Source organism: Thalassophryne amazonica, chromosome 11 (assembly GCF_902500255.1).
Source record: "Thalassophryne amazonica chromosome 11, fThaAma1.1, whole genome shotgun sequence".
NCBI classification, from domain to species: Eukaryota; Metazoa; Chordata; class Actinopteri; order Batrachoidiformes; family Batrachoididae; genus Thalassophryne; species Thalassophryne amazonica.
This window is the reverse complement of record NC_047113.1, coordinates 6,253,184-6,272,698: the sequence shown is the minus strand read 5'-3', so window position 1 is coordinate 6,272,698 and position 19,515 is coordinate 6,253,184. Positions and strand designations below refer to the sequence as shown.

The 19,515-nt window shown below is 39.5% G+C and overlaps 1 long non-coding RNA gene across 1 annotated transcript; it reads left to right on the top strand.

The window, feature by feature from the left end:
- Positions 1–1,396: 1,396 nt before the first annotated feature.
- Positions 1,397–19,340, top strand: LOC117520658. Its single transcript, XR_004563721.1, has 3 exons — positions 1,397–1,409; positions 6,884–6,888; positions 19,233–19,340. It is a non-coding gene; the product is annotated as an uncharacterized LOC117520658 (long non-coding RNA).
- The last annotated feature ends 175 nt before the right edge of the window (positions 19,341–19,515 follow it).

Here is a 19,515-nt window from a genome sequence, read left to right as displayed (position 1 = left end):
TCTTTAAAAAGATCACTAAAAATGTAATGCCTTCTTATCCCATAGATGAAATGCAGTGTCTAAGAAGGAGGGAGGAAAGAGATAATTATTACATAAAGATTAAGAGCAGAAGCAGAAACAGAACACATTTTGAAGTGAAGTCCAAATTGATACCATATTTTAAGAGAGGCAAGTACAGCAGGATTATCTGTGTACCAAAACAGGGAGAAATGAAAATAATAAGGCAGGTAGAGAGGTAATAAACACAACTGAGCTTCGAACTGACCCCAAGTTGTATGAGGATCTTTTTAGCCAGTAATGTTTGAAAGTTTGATGTCAGCTGCCCAGTAATAAAACATCAAAGTACGTAAAGATAGACCCTCCACTGGGCCAGCATTTTTGTAATAATGATTATGTGCTCTTGGAGTTTTACCTCCCCATATAAATGAAGAAAATCATTTGATTAATGTTTTTTAAAAAGGTTTTGGGTAAGAACAAAGGAATACACTGAAAAAGGTATAAAAACTTTGGCAAAACATTCATTTTCACTATATTCATCTACCTAAAAGAGATGCTGGGTAATTAGCCCATCTTTGAAAATCTGACCATATATTGGACAATAAAGGAGTAGAATTTCTGGTCCACAGAGCCTGATGTGAACCAGTTACATTCACCTCCAATTACTTAAAACAAGAATGGGTCAGATGAAAAGGAATATCAGTTTTGAGTTGCAGCTACACGTACAGGCAAGCATTCACTTTTTTGTATGTTAAGCCTATATCCAGAAAAAGAGCCACAATTTTGGAGTACTCGCCATAACAGATGTTACAACCCCAATTCCAATGAAGTTGGGACGTTGTGTGAAATGTAAATAAAACAGAATACAATGATTTTCAAATCCTCTTCAACCTATATTTCAATTGAATACACCACAAGACAAGATATTTAATGTTCAAACTGATAAACTTTACTGTTTTTGTGCAAATATTTGTTCATTTTGAAATGGATGCCTGCAACACGTTTCAAAAAAGCTGGGACAGTGGTATGTTTACCACTGTGTTACATCACCTTTCCTTCTAACAACACTCAATAAGCATTTGAGAACTGAGGACACTAATTGTTGAAGCTTTGTAGGTGGAATTCTTTCCCATTCTTGCTTGATGTACGACTTCAGTTGTTCAACAGTCCGGGGTCTCTGTTGTCGTATTTGCGCTCATAATGCGCCACACATTTTCAATGGGCAACAGGTCTGGACTGCAGGCAGGCCAGTCTAGTACCCCGCACTCTTTTACTACGAAGCCATGCTGTTGGAACACGTGCAGAATGTGGCTTGGCATTGTCTTGCTGAAATAAGCAGGGACGTCCCTGAAGAAGACGTTGCTTTTTACACAACGTCCCAACTTCATTTGAATCTGGGTTGTAAATGACTAGTTTGGATTGTGACATATAAAGTAAATCGTCTACATATAGAGCAACCGTTTGTTCTGTACTCCCATGAGTCACACCCTGGAACAAGGAAAAGGTTCTGAGACTTACTGATAGTGGCTTTATTGCTAAGCTTAAAGTAAAGAGTAGAGGGGACAACATTGACGTGTACCACGTGACCAGAGTAAAATAGTCAGATTTTACATTATTAGTACAGACAGAAGCTGGGGGGTATACCAGAGATGAATCCAAGAAATAAATCTCTAAATCTCTATAAATGAACCCCAAAAACCAAATTTCTTCAGGACTGTGAAAAAGGTACTCCCACTCAAAACGTTTTTTCAGAATCCAATGAAATTACCACTTCAGGGAGGTTACTATGGTGTTTGTAGTACACTATATTGAAAAGGGTATGTATATTAAAAAAGGAATGCCTTCCTTTGATAAACCCGTCTGTTCATTTGATATAATAGAAGGGAGGATTCCGTCTACATGGGGCGCTAACAGTTTGGCCAAAATGTTCAAATCCATATTAAGAAGGCTAATAGGTCTATAAGAAGCACAAGAAGTCTGATCTTTTCCTTCCTTGAGCAGTAATTAAATGGAGACCTGTCTCAGCGTTGTGGGGACAGAACCTATTCCAGTGATTCCTCAAAAGCTGACAAAGTAACTGGGCTACATGACCCGACTCGGATAAAGTGGAAGAAAATGGATGGATGGTGGACTTATAAAAATCAGAAGGGAATCCATCAGGGCCAGGGGATTTGCCAGACTGTAACAATTTAATCCAGGATAAAACCTCTTTCAGATTAAGGAGAGCATCAACTTCTACTTTTAAAGTATTGACTGTAAGGATTTCTAGATCATCAAGGAATTACTGCATATTTTCAGAGTTGGGAGAAAACTGATGTGTAAAGACTGGCATAAAAATGATTTAAAAACAGAATTAATTTCAGTTAGGTCAGATGTCAAAGTACTGTTGTATTTTTAATTTGGGCCAATGAGCGTTTAGCTTTATTAGTGGCAGTTCTACACTGAATTACTCCCCGGTGAGAAACCTTTCGAGTGTCCCACCCACCTACTCCAAAAAAGAAAACACAAGTTTTGCACAGCCATTTTTATTATTTTATTATTATTTAATATTTTAGAAGTGCACCAGAAATCGCAATTGAAAGCTTTTTAATTGTACAGTTCCATAAATACTTTTGTTTTTTAGTTGGTTCAGCTAAATTCACATCATTAAAAGCAAACTGCCATCCTGACAGATGTGATTTTGCCACTGTTTAAATGTGGTTGCACATCGATTTCAGTAATTACAGTGGAGTGGAGGTCAGGGGTCAGGTACTATGTCGTAAATACTGTAAAAGCTCTTCATGCTGACCCTAAGATAAATTCAAAAATATTTATACATCAGAGTAAATTCCACAGTGACATACCAAACATTGTTGTCTTTGCTACTTCAGAGACTCCTTACTGACATGATTACAGCAATGATTTACTAAATGTGTGGGGAAAACAATAAATGAACCCACGGGCCAGGATTCTAACATGTTCCATTTTAAACAAGAGCAATCAGAGATTTCTGACGTCCACCAAGGGTTGACGAGGACTCAAAATAAAACATATGTGATTCACATCGTGACCCCGTGTCGCCGACCGAACGGTCCCCCCCTAAAAATCGGTCCACCCCGCCTTCACTGTGCGTCATTAGCCGCGGTTCACCGATTATCACCTTGTTTTCTGCTTCAAACTGTACTGCAGTCATCATCTATCTCAGCGACAGATATTTGAAGCTTTTGTACAACAATCACGTCTACATAAATTCAGCATTATTTCATCAGTCAATTCAGCGGTGAACGTATCAGCTGCTAGCTGATGCGTTCACTGCGCGTCAGTCATTTCGAAGCATCACGGTGTATCACCTTGTTTCTGCTTAAAACTAACTTTAGAATGATTTAAGAGGTTTTACCTTGTCATCTGATGGTTAATAATCCCATTAATCGATTTGATCACTTTGGGTGAAGAGACTCCGTCTCAGACGAGCTGCTGAGCTCTGAAATGACACATGCGCAGTAGTTAGATAATATCCATGCTAATTCCTTATTCTGTTATTTCATGTTGGTTGTCAAATATTTGCTATGCTTAAACGGTTATGTTTTTGGTGAGTTTTGGTCATCTGTTTGAGTCAACTGGTCTGAACTGATCAGAAACAAGGAATTAAGTTTCACCATGTATCAAGTAACTTGGCTGAAGACAAGAGGTGGAGCTTCAATCAATCAATCAATCAATTTTTTATATAGCGCCACATCACAACAAACAGTTGCCCCAAGGCGCTTTATATTGTAAGGCAAGGCCATACAATAATTATGTAAAACCCCAACGGTCAAAACGACCCCCTGTGAGCAAGCACTTGGCTACAGTGGGAAGGAAAAACTCCCTTTTAACAGGAAGAAACCTCCAGCAGAACCAGGCTCAGGGAGGGGCAGTCCTCTGCTGGGACCGGCCGGGGCCGAGGGAGAGAACCAGGAAAAAGACATGCTGTGGAGGGGAGCAGAGATCGACCACCAATGATTAAATGCAAAGTGGTGCATACAGAGCAAAAAGAGAAAGAAACAATGCATCATGGGAACCCCCCAGCAGTCTACGTCTATAGCAGCATAACTAAGGGATGGTTCAGGGTCACCTGATCCAGCCCTAACTATAAGCTTTAGCAAAAAGGAAAGTTTTAAGCCTAATCTTAAAAGTAGAGAGGGTGTCTGTCTCCCTGATCTGAATTGGGAGCTGGTTCCACAGGAGAGGAGCCTGAAAGCTGAAGGCTCTGCCTCCCATTCTACTCTTACAAACCCTAGGAACTACAAGTAAGCCTGCAGTCTGAGAGCGAAGCGCTCTATTGGGGTGATATGGTAATACGAGGTCCCTAAGATAAGATGGGACCTGATTATTCAAAACCTTATAAGTAAGAAGAAGAATTTTAAATTCTATTCTAGAATTAACAGGAAGCCAATGAAGAGAGGCCAATATGGGTGAGATATGCTCTCTCCTTCTAGTCCCCGTCAGTACTCTAGCTGCAGCATTTTGAATTAACTGAAGGCTTTTCAGGGAACTTTTAGGACAACCTGATAATAATGAATTACAATAGTCCAGCCTAGAGGAAATAAATGCATGAATTAGTTTTTCAGCATCACTCTGAGACAAGACCTTTCTGATTTTAGAGATATTACGTAAATGCAAAAAAGCAGTCCTACATATTTGTTTAATATGCGCTTTGAATGACATATCCTGATCAAAAATGACTCCAAGATTTCTCACAGTATTACTAGAGGTCAGGGTAATGCCATCCACAGTAAGGATCTGGTTAGACACCATGTTTCTAAGATTTGTGGGGCCAAGTACAATAACTTCAGTTTTATCTGAGTTTAAAAGCAGGAAATTAGAGGTCATCCATGTCTTTATGTCTGTAAGACAATCCTGCAGTTTAGCTAATTGGTGTGTGTCCTCTGGCTTCATGGATAGATAAAGCTGGGTATCATCTGCATAACAATGAAAATTTAAGCAATACCGTCTAATAATACTGCCTAAGGGAAGCATGTATAAAGTGAATAAAATTGGTCCTAGCACAGAACCTTGTGGAACTCCATAATTAACTTTAGTCTGTGAAGAAGATTCCCCATTTACATGAACAAATTGTAATCTATTAGACAAATATGATTCAAACCACCGCAGCGCAGTGCCTTTAATACCTATGGCATGCTCTAATCTCTGTAATAAAATTTTATGGTCAACAGTATCAAAAGCAGCACTGAGGTCTAACAGAACAAGCACAGAGATGAGTCCACTGTCCGAGGCCATAAGAAGATCATTTGTAACCTTCACTAATGCTGTTTCTGTACTATGATGAATTCTAAAACCTGACTGAAACTCTTCAAATAGACCATTCCTCTGCAGATGATCAGTTAGCTGTTTTACAACTACCCTTTCAACAATTTTGAGAGAAAAGGAAGGTTGGAGATTGGCCTATAATTAGCTAAGATAGCTGGGTCAAGTGATGGCTTTTTAAGTAATGGTTTAATTACTGCCACCTTAAAAGCCTGTGGTACATAGCCAACTAACAAAGATAGATTGATCATATTTAAGATCGAAGCATTAAATAATGGTAGGGCTTCCTTGAGCAGCCTGGTAGGAATGGGGTCTAATAAACATGTTGATGGTTTGGATGAAGTAACTAATGAAAATAACTCAGACAGAACAATCGGAGAGAAAGAGTCTAACCAAATACCGGCATCACTGAAAGCAGCCAAAGATAACGATACGTCTTTGGGATGGTTATGAGTAATTTTTTCTCTAATAGTTAAAATTTTGTTAGCAAAGAAAGTCATGAAGTCATTACTAGTTAAAGTTAATGGAATACTCAGCTCAATAGAGCTCTGACTCTTTGTCAGCCTGGCTACAGTGCTGAAAAGAAACCTGGGGTTGTTCTTATTTTCTTCAATTAGTGATGAGTAGAAAGATGTCCTAGCTTTACGGAGGGCTTTTTTATATAAGCCAGTAAGTTTAGAACTGTGAGACTAAACCACACCCACTGTAACGCCCACATTGTATAAAGGTGTTGTATGAGCCATCTTCTTGGTCTTTTCACAAGATGGAGTCTGTCTGTGGGAACCCGGGACCATTTTCAACGTGACTTTCAATAAATTCAAAATGAGGAATATATCGATTTGGTTCTTGGTAAGGGGCAATAAATTACATAAAGAACCAGGAGAAATTACACAGTGGAGGCAGGATGGACCAATTTTTAAGGGGGACTGTTCAGTCTGTGACACCGGACTTTACCTGGATCCAGATTCCACAACACAATGCAATAATTGCATACTGATCCAGAATGGTCCGACTGATCAAGATGTTGCAATCTGATATTTAATTCACAAGCTGAAACAAAACAGTGTCTTCCTGATATTGGTTTTACATCGTGATGTTGTTTGGTTCTGCTGCAGAACCTGCATATTGATCTGGATCTCTCCCAACATCCAACACTAACAGGGTCTTCCTTTGTACAATAGCCACATGTGATTTAAATTTTGTCAAGATCCATCAAGCAGATTTGAGATGATCCTCAAAATGGTGAAAATTTAACAAAAGATCTAGAATCAAGATCTTGATGCTGATCACTTCCAAAATTCAGTGGAGTCTTCCATGCCCTAATATCTGTCAGTGGTCCAAATTTGTTGAGAATCCATGAAGTACTTTTGGCATAATCCTTCAAAGCAAGTGTAATCTTGATCTAGAATCCGGATCACCTCCAAAATTTAATGGAATGAATTGTCTCATGTTGTTTTATGACAATCTATTTGGTTTTAACTAATCCTGCTAACAATGAAGGACTAAATGAGAAAAAAATACCTCCATGACCAAGATAATTAAAATCTCAAGGGAAGTTCAGGAAGTATACCTACCGAGGTACATGTTTGCATATTTACTGCAGTAAATGTAAAGAAAATGTATTAAATGACTGATTAGAGAGACTATTGCTTATCTCAGCAGTCCTACCTGACATGCTAAATTATATTTTAGCCCATTCAGTGACAACAAGAAGCATTTTACTGTGATATTTTTAGGTTGCCCCATAAGCTTACATTATTAGCTGTTTAGCTTGTGACCATTTAAATGTTCAAATCAAATACAGAACTGATTAAAAGACATTTTGTCCCTAGCAAAAAGATGATCCACAAAATGTCTACAAATACAGCCTAAGTTGAAAAATATCAGATTTCCCCTTTAATGCAGGGAGTTGAGTCAGTGTGTCTGCAAAATATTCACTAGTAACTCTGTGAAAACTGCTTTGTCAGTTTTAAAATTTTGGGTTCTGATACACATGAGGATGAGTGAACCTCCTATTTGGGATCATATTGGCATCTTTTATCACAATTGCAGATATTATTTTATGTGTAAATTGAAGTTTAGGGGAGTGTCTGGGCTTGTTCAGACAAGTACCTGCAAAGTGGTTGACTTATCAAACTCCTAGAAGTTGTTAATTGCCCTAAGACCACTACTACTTGTTCCATAATTGGATGCAGTTCTTTCACTGCAAAAATTGCCCCTCTAAAAATAAGCCAAATAATCTGAAATCTAGCCAAATTGTCTTGCATTAAGCAAAAAAAAAAAAAAAACTGCCAGTGGGGTAAGAAAAAATTGCTTGGTTAGAATTCTCAAAACCAGTAAAATATGAATAATCAAAATGTGCATTAAAACGACAGAGAATTAGCCTCTGTCTTAAAAAAAAAGGAAAACAATCTTGTTCCTTTGCTTGGGTGATTTGAAGTCCATTGTCTTTCCTTGTTAGTTAAATACAGCTTGATATTAGCTGGAAAAAAAATTAAGAAAAAGTGAGATACATTTTCCCAAAATAAGACATTTTTCTTATGTAAAAAATGCTTGACACAATTATTTTTCTGTTTAGACAAAAATTAAGTAAAATTTTCTTTAATCAAGTCCTTTTTAAACTTTCTTCGATATCAGTTTTTGCAGTGTTTAAGTCTGACAGATGTTAGAAAACAGAAGTCTGCTGAAGTTGATGGCTTCAGGAGACACATGTCCCTGACCTGCACTGAGCCTTTTTCTGGTAGTTTTAGGACCTCATTTCCAGGCACGCTGAGGTCAGGTGACCTCTGCAGTTCACAACACGTCTCGCTTAGGCCTCTTCAGCCAATATGCTGCAGATCTGAACACTGTGAGGGTTTAATTTCAGAGCCAGTGTGCATGAAGCAGAACAGCTGAAAACGTCCTACTGTCCAAATATTGACAGACAGTCACTGTGAAGGTCATATGCTGCAGAAAAATAAAGTTTTTTTGAGTACATACGGTGTGAGAGCAGAGGAGGCGAGCGCCTCTGTGAGGTTACTTCTAAACCGTTTGGTCACATGTTGCATTTACTTGGTCACTAATTCCTTCCTGAGTGAATTAGCAGAGCGCCGCTCTGCTCCTGCTCGTGTTTGGATTTGACTTTCCTTCTGCACTGTGTGTAACGACTTCAGAAATATGTCATTTGAAACAACCCATGAATCCACATGCTGTTTACACAATGATCATCTTTTGGAGCAGATGCAAAAGAAAATAGGCCGCGGGAGATCAAAGGCCCAGCTGATTAGCATGTGGCTCACACTGTGGCGACACAGCAAAGGCAAGTCAAGTCACGCGGAGCAACGCGTCACGGCCAACTCAATAAACCTTTTCGCAGTCCCTCAAGGCCTCCCCGCCCTCTGGCTCAGGGTTCCTGTGTGTCTGCGCAGCCATATATCTTCAATCATGTGACTTTCCACGAGCAGTCACGCACAGTGTAAAAAGCTCGGCTATATATAGCTGGACGTGTTGGGTTTCCCAGCAGAGCGTGGTAGGCGTCTGTTTGTCCCCTTAAAGTGCACGGCACCGAGTGCTAATAACCTCATGGAGCTGTGTCCTGTGTGGAGGGGAAACGAGGACAGACACACACACACGTGCACACACACACACACACATCATTTTGAGGTTGCAGGCTTCATGTATTGCACTTGTTCGATGGTAAACTTTAAACATTTTGGTTTTGATATGATGTTATTTCCCTTTAGAACAATATAAAGTCTCTCACCTTATGAATGAAGTCATTGTGAAGCGATCCGCTGTCAGACAATAAGACAGTAAATGTCTCTGTGATTGCTGCACTTCTAATTAAATGCAGAATGTGATTTTAAATCTGACAACCTTGCAGAAGGTATATGTAATAATATCACACTGTTAAACTGTGAGCGTGAAATCTGAGGCGTGAATTTGACAAACAACTTCAAACTGAGTACGATTCTCATCTGAGTGCACAATCTATTGTGTACTCAGAAAATATAGTGCATCGAGAAAGTATTCACAGTGCTTCACTTTTTGTTATGTTACAGCGTTATTCCAAAATGGATGAAATTCATTTTTCCCCTCAAAATTCTGCAAACAACACCCAATAATGACAACATGATAAAAGAGTTTTATTTTTTGTGTTGTTTTTTTTTTTTTTTGCAAATTTATTAAAAATAACAAATAATTACAATTACTAATTACTAAACAATTACAGCCTCAAATCTTCTTGAATATGATGCCACAAGTTTGGTGCACCTGTCTTTGGGCAGTATGGTCCATTCCTCTTTGCAGCACCTCTCAAGCTCCATCAGGTTGGATGAGGAGCATTGGTGCACAACCATTTTCAGATTTCTCCAAAGATGTTCAATCAGATTCAGGTCTCTGCTCTGGCTGGACCACTCAAGGACATTCACAGAGCTGTTCTGAAGCCACTCCTTTGATATCTTGGCTGTGGCATTGTCCTGCTGAAAGATGAACCATCGCCCCAGTCTGAGGTTAAGAGTGCTCTGGAGCAGGTTTTCATCCAGGATGTCTCTGTACATTGCTGCATTCATCTTTCCCTCAATCCTGACTAGTCTCCCAGTTCCTGCTGCTGAAAAACATCCCCACAGCATGATGCTGCCACCACCATGCTTCACTGTAGGGATGGTGCCTGGTTTCCTCCAAAAATGATGCCTGGCATTGATGTCAGAGTTCAAGCTTTATCTCATCAGACCAGAGAATTTGTTTTTCATGGTTTGAGAGTCCTTCAGGTGCCTTTTGACAAACTCCAGGTGGGCTGTCATGTGCCTTTTACTGAGGAGTGGCTTCCATCTGGCCACTCTACCATACAGGTGTGATTGGTGGATTGCTGCAGAAATGGTTGTCCTTCTGGAAGGTTCTTCGAAGGAGCTCTGACAGAGTGAGCATCGGGTTCTTGGTCACCTCCCTGACTAAGGCCCTTCCCCTCCATCGCTCAGTTTAGACGGGCAGCCAGCTCTAGGAAAAGTCCTGGTGGATCCAAACTTCTTCTATTTAGGGATGATGGAAGTGACTGTGCTCATTGGGACCTTCACAACAGCAGAAATGTTTTTGTACCCTTGTTCCAGATTTATGCCTCGAGACAATCCTGTCTTGGAGGTCTACAGGTAATTCCTTTGACTTCATGTTTGGTTTGTGCTCTGACATGCACTGTCAACTGTGGGACCTTATATGTAGACAGTCAAAAGAATTTACCCCAGGTGGAATGTGATTTCTTAGCTTGTTGTTGTTGATGTTGTTTTAACAAATTAGCAAAAATAAAAAAAAAAACTTTTTTTACACTGTCATTATGGGGTATTGTGTCTAAAAAAAAATGAATTTCATCCATTTTGTCATGAGGCTGTAACAACAAAAGCGCTGTAAATGCTTCCAGGTGCACTAAATTGATGTGCACATGTCTCAATGTAATGTGGACTTGCATCAGGAAGGCCATCCGGTGTAAAACTTGTGCCATATCAACATGCAGACCCACCTTGAATCTGCTGGGGTGACCCTGAGTGAAAAACAAGGCAGCCAAAGGGACTTACTACTACTACTACTACTACTACTAATAATAATAATAATAACCTTTAGTTAACCAGGTAGAATTCCGTTGAGATCAAAACCTCTTTTAGGGCCTCTTCACACATAGTACGAATGTGGCTGAATTGCGCATGAGGCAGAAATCGTATATGTGTAAAATCAGAGCTGCCTCTAATGCTTCGTACACCTACTGCTACAACTATTTGTGCACACCAGCGGCTGAAAGACAGAGTGTGCGCTGTGAGAGCCCATTCCATCCCTCTTGTGGCAGGTGTCGGCCAAATTCCAGGTGACACACACAAATATCTAACACCACTCATTTGGAACTTAGAAAATGTGTGGCGATTTGTGCTGTTAGCATGAAAACAGTCAGCAGATGATCACTTTCAAGCTGGCAGTGAAATTTGTCTAAGTGCCCCCATGACTGTGAAGTTGCCAAGTACAGATGTGGCATGCCAGAGTGTCTGAGTTTCGCATGCTCCCCTAGCTCCAATTCGCTCTCCCCCAACATATGGCGTGCATGTGGGTTCATATCACCCCCCGGAGTCAAGGCACCTCTCATCTGATCACAGAGTGACACCTTGGTCTGTGCACTGACCGGACAGGGGGCGTGGCTGGCTGCCAACAGCAGCAGTTGTTGTTGACATCTCTGGTCCTGGACATCACAGCTGTAGAACACGTATCATGTTTTGACAGACACGCTCATGTGTGTGCTTGCTGTCCTCACGTGGAAATTCATAAAAACGTATATTGCTTCTGTGACGGGCTGGAGAGCACACACAGCACGCACATTAACAGGCTGTCCCAGCTGAAATGGACCGTCAGTTCATGAGCGTGCACGACACCGTGACGTGCACAAAACCGGCGCAGTGGGTTCGTTCATGCCTGCTTGTCGGCTCGATGTTTTCGTGGTTCGCTCATACAAGCTGTTCTGCTGTGATTTGCCCTGATTTGAACTTATTCGTACTATGTGTGAAGGGGCCCTTACAAGGATGACCAGCCAAGAAAGGCAGCAGCACACAGGTTAACATCAACATGAGAACGTTGGTGATAAATAAAATACAATCAGCTTGGTCATAATAACATTGCACATGAAGTAAAGTCTCAGCAAATGAAACAGTTCCTTCAGAAAATGATTCATTGTTTTGAAATGTTTTGGACAGAATATTAAATAATCGGTTCCTGAAATAATTCAGTGGTTTGAATGCTGGAAACAGTAAATAAGCCAAACGCCTCACAAAATATAGTTTTTCCAGTAAACACTAAACAAATCAGTTTCTTCAGAAAAATGATTCATTGTTTGAAATGGTTCAAACAGTACACAAAACAGTTATTTGTGAAAATAGCTGAATGTTTTATAAGTGTGAAGCACTAAACTGCTATTTCAGACAATAATCTACTGTTTTGAAACACTTGAAACAGTAAATAAACCAATTCATAAGCAGCGGTGGTCTCAAAAACAGATCCAGATTCACAGGCCGCCCCACCAAAAGCCCCACGATCTCGTGTTACAGCTCAGTTCCTGATGTGCCACATTGATAAAAAGGAAATGTGGGTGGAAACCATGCAAATTGAGCCGTGCAAGAGAATCGTCGCTCAATACTCAAAGGCACCAATCAATTCCACATTAGGAGGTGGCGTGAAAAGAAGCCGTGGTGAAATATGACTGAAGGCGGACTTTATCAGCACACTCGCCCCAACGCTTCTTCTAAATCAGCAGCCGGCTAAAGATTAACACAATTTTGTTTATGCATTGCCTCAGAAATAAACACTGAGAAAACTCAACTGAGGACCAGAAAAAGTGAACAATAATAGCTCATCGTATGTTTTGATTACATTTTTAAGATATCAATCCGTGACTGATGAGACAACTATATTTCTATTTAAAGGGGTCATATTACTCACCTTTTCACCAAATGAATATAAGCAAAATGGGCTCGTTCTTATGACGGCAGGCAAACTGAGAATAAAGCTTAGTACTCAAACTTTAATCAAAGACAAAAAGTAGCAGCATGTTAGAGGACAGATTATGCAAGTTAGACCCATCTGACTCTAGTCCAAAGGTTTAAAATTTAGACCACCTAGTTGAGGTGGTTTAAGCCTGTTTTTCTGGCTTTGGTTTTTGGTTCCAGAACATCGCCCGTTAATGTCAAGGGTTCCTTACGCCCCTATTCCACAGAGGGCCATTCACCTACAATCACCCACAATCCAAAATAAGTGCCAAATGAAATGAAACAGCTTGATCCGGGTGTAGCAGACCGAAAGGTCCACCCCTAAAAATCGGTCCGCCTTCTGGATCACCGCATGCCTCATTTCGGACCACAGCAGCACGTCTGAGACGGAGTCTCTTCACCCAAAGCAATCAAATGGATTATTGGGGTTATTAACCATCAGATAATAAAGTTAAAACCTCTTAAATCATTCTAAAGTCAGCTTTAAGCAGAAACGAGGCGAAATTCTGTGACACTTTGAAATGTCTGATGCACAGTGAAGGTATCAGCTAGCAGCTTGTTTAGCCGCGGCACTCTGATCACTTCCGCCGCCTTTTATGATGAAATAATGCTGAATTTATGTGGAAATGATTGTTGTACAAAAGCTTCAGATATCTGTCGCTGAGATGACGACTGATGTGCAGTTTGAAGCAGAAATGAGGTGTTAATCCATGAACCGCATCATCAGGGAGGACCGTTCAGTCTGCGACACTGGCTTGCCTCCTAACAGGCTGGCTTATAAAGTACAGAAATAGCAATTGACTGGCTTATAAAGTTCAGACCTGGCAACCCACCCAAAAGCAAAAGTTAAGGAGCTGTACCGCGACCAGACGCGGTACAGCTGTTCAACTTTGAACAAAGCTGCAGCAAACACTGCTTCAGCTTAAAATTTTTACTCCAATGGAACGTGATCAAACGAGTCGTAAGCCGTACTCAAGAGGAATACCCTGTTTAAAGATGTTCAAATGTGACTGAAGCTGTGATTACAAACACCCGGAATTGGCCGCGTAATGATGCCGATTTTAGGAATAGGACTGAAATTTGAAATCCAATTTCAAAACCAAAATGTTTGCCATAACTACTTCGTATGTATACCACATTTGTTGAAGATTAACAAAGATGAACCAAGAAGATAATATGATGCTTCAAAACACACCCCAATTTGCAATTTGGGATTAAACAGGAAGGAACGGCACTCTGTGTAACAGCCCTGTTACAATACCACAAATAAGAATCCACCAGTATTTACTTTTAATACTTTAAATTTTAACCCAGGTACCGATCTCTATTTTGCCTTTTATTTTATTTTTTGTCTGTGTAATTTTCTTGTTTAATTTCAATAGCAGCATTTGTTATTTGACTTGTATTTCCTCATATAGAATGTAGATTTCATCACTGATACAAATTTTCACAAACATACGTTGTGGAGTATAAGTCACACCTGTATAAAAATACCTCTTTAAGAGAAAGAAACTATATATGTCACACCAGAATATAATTTACCACTTCATGCAACAAGAAGCAAAATGAAAATAATTGGTGCATTATTTATTTTTAAGGCATTCAGAGTATTAAGGAGCACACCTCGGGAGCTAATTAATCTATATTATAACAGCCAAGTGGCCTCTGTGTGCTTTTTTGTATGGCTTCGATCACAGAGAAACTGTGGAGAGCTGACATTTGCTGTTTGGTATGCTTATGTATTTTGGGTCAAGGATGAAATATGTGAAAACAGAAAGTTGATAGGACTAATGTTTTTGGAGAATTTAGGGACATTAGCTAACAACAGTAAATAATGGGCATTGTGCTGCAATGCACCCTGGGAGTTCAGGGTTTGGGGTTTAAATATTGTTATTGTGGTTCATGTTATTTTAACAGTGCTGTTAGTGTTATGGATTTATTGTGTTTTTGTAGTTCAATTGGTTAGTTTAGTTGTGTCATGTTGCCGTTACCACGAGTGAGAAGTGTAGTGGGTTTGATGTCTTCCACCATCTCTGTTTGTGGGTGTGTAAAAATAAAAGTACCTGCTTGCGGCAGAATGCAGAAAAGACAAAAAGCTGTGCGTGTGTGCGTGCGTGCATAACTTTGATCACAGACAAACTGGGGAAGCTGACATTTGCTGTTTGGTATACGTACATATGTATTTTCAAGGATGAATACTGCCAAAAGGGAATGTTGAATAGACTAATATTTTTGGAAAAACTACAGATATCACCAAGCAACACTAAACAATGGACACTGATAATTACATTCTGGACTCACATGCCATTCCAGCAGGGGGCAGTAGATCATCTTTTTATTAAAATCATGAGTGCATGCCTGCATGTGTGATTTTATTTAATACGTTCAATGTAAGTACATAATATAATTGTAAATACATTAAAAATACATGGATGACACAAGAAAGTGAAAACACTTATTTCCATTGTGGTTGATTAAAAAAATCAAATGACAAAATAGAAGTAGTAAGAAAATAAAAATAATACTGATAACAACAACAACAACAATAATAATAATAATAATAGTGTGTATATGATAACAAGAACCTAAACAATTTATAAATGCATTAAGACAAATTAACATTAAACAATTATGTAATTAACAGGAAATAAGAGGGTTGAGTTCTTCCTCTTAAAATTATTGAGGTTGAAGGTTCTAAAAACATTCTGGACTCACATTATTCCAACTCACAGAAACTTTGCATAATTCATTACCACCCTTGAAAAATGTCAGCTACCTATTTTATAAACACTACCCAATCTAGAGCACATGGATCCCCACAGGCAACACGAGTGTTACTATAAGAGGCACAAAACACAAGTTAACTGCTTTTTAAGCCACTCAACATGTGAACACTGTGAGGTAAACATGCAATGCCATTAAAAGTTTAGAAACTCTTTAGTGCATTTGTAAAAGATAATAACTCACCCTTAATTTTCTTCTTCAATTTTTGCACAGGACTCTTAAAAGAGCTGTGCTTGTTGTTTTACATAGTCCAAAAAAGCTTTCTTCCCAAAAGAATAAAAAGTATATTCCCTCTTTTTACTCAAAAGTGTGGTCTTCCAGGTAAAAAAACGTGATTCTTGAAGAACAAAGAACATTGTTTTTCTTACTCCTCCTCTTCCTCCACACTACGTCTTTAGAAGAAAGAGAAGAAGAAGGTAGCCCTGCTCATATATTAAGTGTTTGGGACAATTCTTATTCATAATTGGAACAAAGACTGGATTTTATTTGAGTCTCTATTCACAATGTGGGGTTTGCTGTTTGGGCAAACTTTGGTTTTGGTTGTATATATATATATATATATATATATATATATATATATATATATATATATATGCATGTGAAACATTTTCCTGAGTGACAGTGGATACAAGAAAAAGGTGAGTCCAGTGTAAACCCAGCTCTCTGTGGCATTTACGGGGCTATCTGACAGGGCACCATTCTACTACGGTCGCACATGATCCAAAAAAGTGCCAAAACAGGATGAAATGGCTTAATCCGGCTTGCCTCTTAACAAACTGTCTTATAACGTGCAGACGTGGCTACTGGCTGGCATATAAACTGCGGGCCTGGCAGCCCACCGGAAAACAAAAGCAAGGCGCTCGAGCTGCTCAACTCTGAGCAAAAACTGCAACAAATGCTGCTTTGGCTTCAAATTTTTTTACCGCGATAAACCACAATCAAACACGTTTCAAGCCGTACTTACTGCAATTACCCCGTTTAAAGAAGTTTGAACATGATTGACCTTGAAGTTACCTTGTACTATCAACGATTTCTAGAATCAGAAGGAAAGTTTTGAACAGTTCAAAAACTGGATACCGATTTCAAATCTGGTGCCAATGACGGCCATAATGACTATGTATACAAAGTTTGTTCAAGACTGACATCATTCCTCAGAGGTGATGGTCCATATTGACATCACAGCATCACACAGTCGCCCGTTCAACCAGTCTGCCCATTCACCTCTGACCTCAACAATGCATTTTCATCCACACAATTGCCACTCACTGGATATCCTCTCTTTATCAAACCATTGTCTGTAAATCCTAGAGATGGTTGTTCTTGAAAATCCCACTACATCAGCAGTTTCTGAAATACTCAGCCCATCTGAGTATGTGCCGTCTGGCACCAACAACCATGCCACCTTCAAAATCACTTAGATCCTCTTTCTTCTCCATTCTGATGCTCAGTTTGAACTTCAGCAAGTTGCCTTCACTACATCTAATTCACTAACCTAATTAAACCTTACGTACCGGCCCGGGCTTTGTGTTCTCAAGGTGCAGGACTACTTTGTGTCCCTAGGGTGAATAAAAAGTCTGCGGGTCACAGAGCTTTCTCTTATTGTGCCCCTGTTCTGTGGAATGATCTCCCTCCATCAATAAAACAGTCAGATTCTGTGGAGACTTTCAAGTCCAGACTTAAGACGCACTTATTTTCCCTTTTGTATGGCTAGCATACTGGCATAGTATAGTTCTATACTTTTTTCTCTTTTAATTCATTTTATTAGAAAACGGAGCATGCCGCAGCCTCAACTTTACCTAAATTCTGGGTCTGTTAGTGAAGCTTAGGGCTAGTGGCCGGCGATCACCTTAGTATTTATTCTGTTTTTCTTGTTGCTTAATGCCGACAAATTACACTGTATTTGTCTTTCTGAAGCTTGATTCTGCTTTTTTCTTTTCTCTCTGTTTGAGGTGTGGCTCCATCCAGAGATGGGTGTGGTTTCTGTTCCAGAAACCGTCCTGTGCACCGGCAACATTTCCTGTATGTTCGTTTTGTGAATTGTTTTGAAATTTATGTCTGTATCATGGCCCAAGCAGAGGGTCACCCCTTTGAGTCTGGTCTGCTTGAGGTTTCTTCCTCAGAGGGAGTTTTTCCTTACCTCTGTTGCTCTGGGGGTTGTTAACATTAGACCTTACTTGTGTGAAGTACCTTGATGCAACCGTGTTGTGATTTGGCGCTATATAAGGGTGATTCTTAGACTACGGGCACTTATGTCCTTTGATCATATTGTATGAAAAACAGAAAAAAGGGGAAATTTCACACTTTTATAGTTATCTTTACAATGAAAGTGTGTTAAGAAATTTGTTCTAGTAGTCTATGATGACTTTTTCACCTTTTTTCAGCATCATTATATGCAAATATTGCCGTTTTGTGCTTGTTCCACACCCAGACTTTTGATCTTCAATGATAAAAATGAATGGTAAAAAAACGTTTTTTCTAATGTTTTAAAATATCTCTGAATAAGATATCAGTAAAATAATCAAAACATAATTGAGTATTCAATGTCATACAACTGTTGTGACTTTTTTAAACAAAATGTAGTTGTCCCACACTATTGCCGTAATTTCCACAACACATAATGTCCCTTTAAACAGTTTGTATGAAAGATTGTTTGGGTAGTTTCTATGGAGATAAACAGTGACATCAGAGCACATGTATATAGCGTCAAATCACAACAAACAGTTGCCCCAAGGCGCTTTATATTGTAAGGCAATGGTGTGGTGGAAATTACATTTACAAGGCCAATGGTGCCCGTAGTTAAAGAATCACCCATAAATGAAAATAAATTGAAATTGAAATCTAGATCCCTAAATGCATTGAATTGCTGCCGTGATTGGCTGATTAGAACTGCATTAACAAGCAGGTGTAACTAATAAAGTGGCTGGTGAGTGTAGTATATGTTGTGCACGCAACACATCAAGTGCTGATGTATTTATTTATTTCCTATTTTTACCTCCCGGTGGTCCCTCTGGTGCTCTACGGTTGAGCTGTGACACCTTCATGTGCACTTTTGAAAAAAAAAATGTGTTTCTTTTTTTTCAGCTGCTCCCATTTAAGATTTTAAACAAAGCTCTATCACCACCTCATACAATTTCTTTACAGACATCCCGTGACTTTTGTCCACAGGTGAATATGAGGAGTGGTACTATTTTCATATTGTCATTAGTATCATTATCACCAAAAATACCACATCATGATAGAATTTAAAGTCTATACTGCCCATCCCCAGTGTGTGTGTCACAGATGATAAAGCTAAAATCAGTTTAGCTACAAATGAGGGAGACAAACAACTGGTGTTTGTTGATTGCTGGGCGTGGCTCATTAGCTCGCCACTATTACAACCTGACACAGTCACTATAAGAGGTTCGTCCATGCTTGAGTGTTTAACGAAAGCAAAGCTGAGATTCTTTCAGTGTTTCTCACACTGGCATTCATATATCGGTAGCTAGCATGCTAACGTCTCCGTAAGATGTCTTATAAATCACTTCAGAGGCTTTAGCCGATTACAAAAACAGCACTTTTTAGATTTACAAGTGTTTGTTTCTTACTTTTACAAAATACAAGAGAAAAAAAAATGTATGAGATTTATAGACATACAGGTGTTTCACAGCGTACCTTGGATTATTTTGATTGAGCGAGCAAACCAACGTATGTCACGCTGCCTTCACTCCGATTGGCAGTTGCCGTGTCGCATCACTCAGCATTTGCATAAAACAGACTTCTTGTCTATTTTGGCGCCACCTAGCTGTCGCTGTCAAACGCCCCCTGATTGAAAATGAGTGACAGCTTGTCATTTTGACTCTGTGGGTTGTAGCTAATGTGACCACGTGGTAAACCGACGCCGTGGGCGTGCCTCAGAGCCGGCAGGATTCCAGACACAAATGAGCCGTTTCAGGCACCACTTTGCTTCCATCAGGCCGGT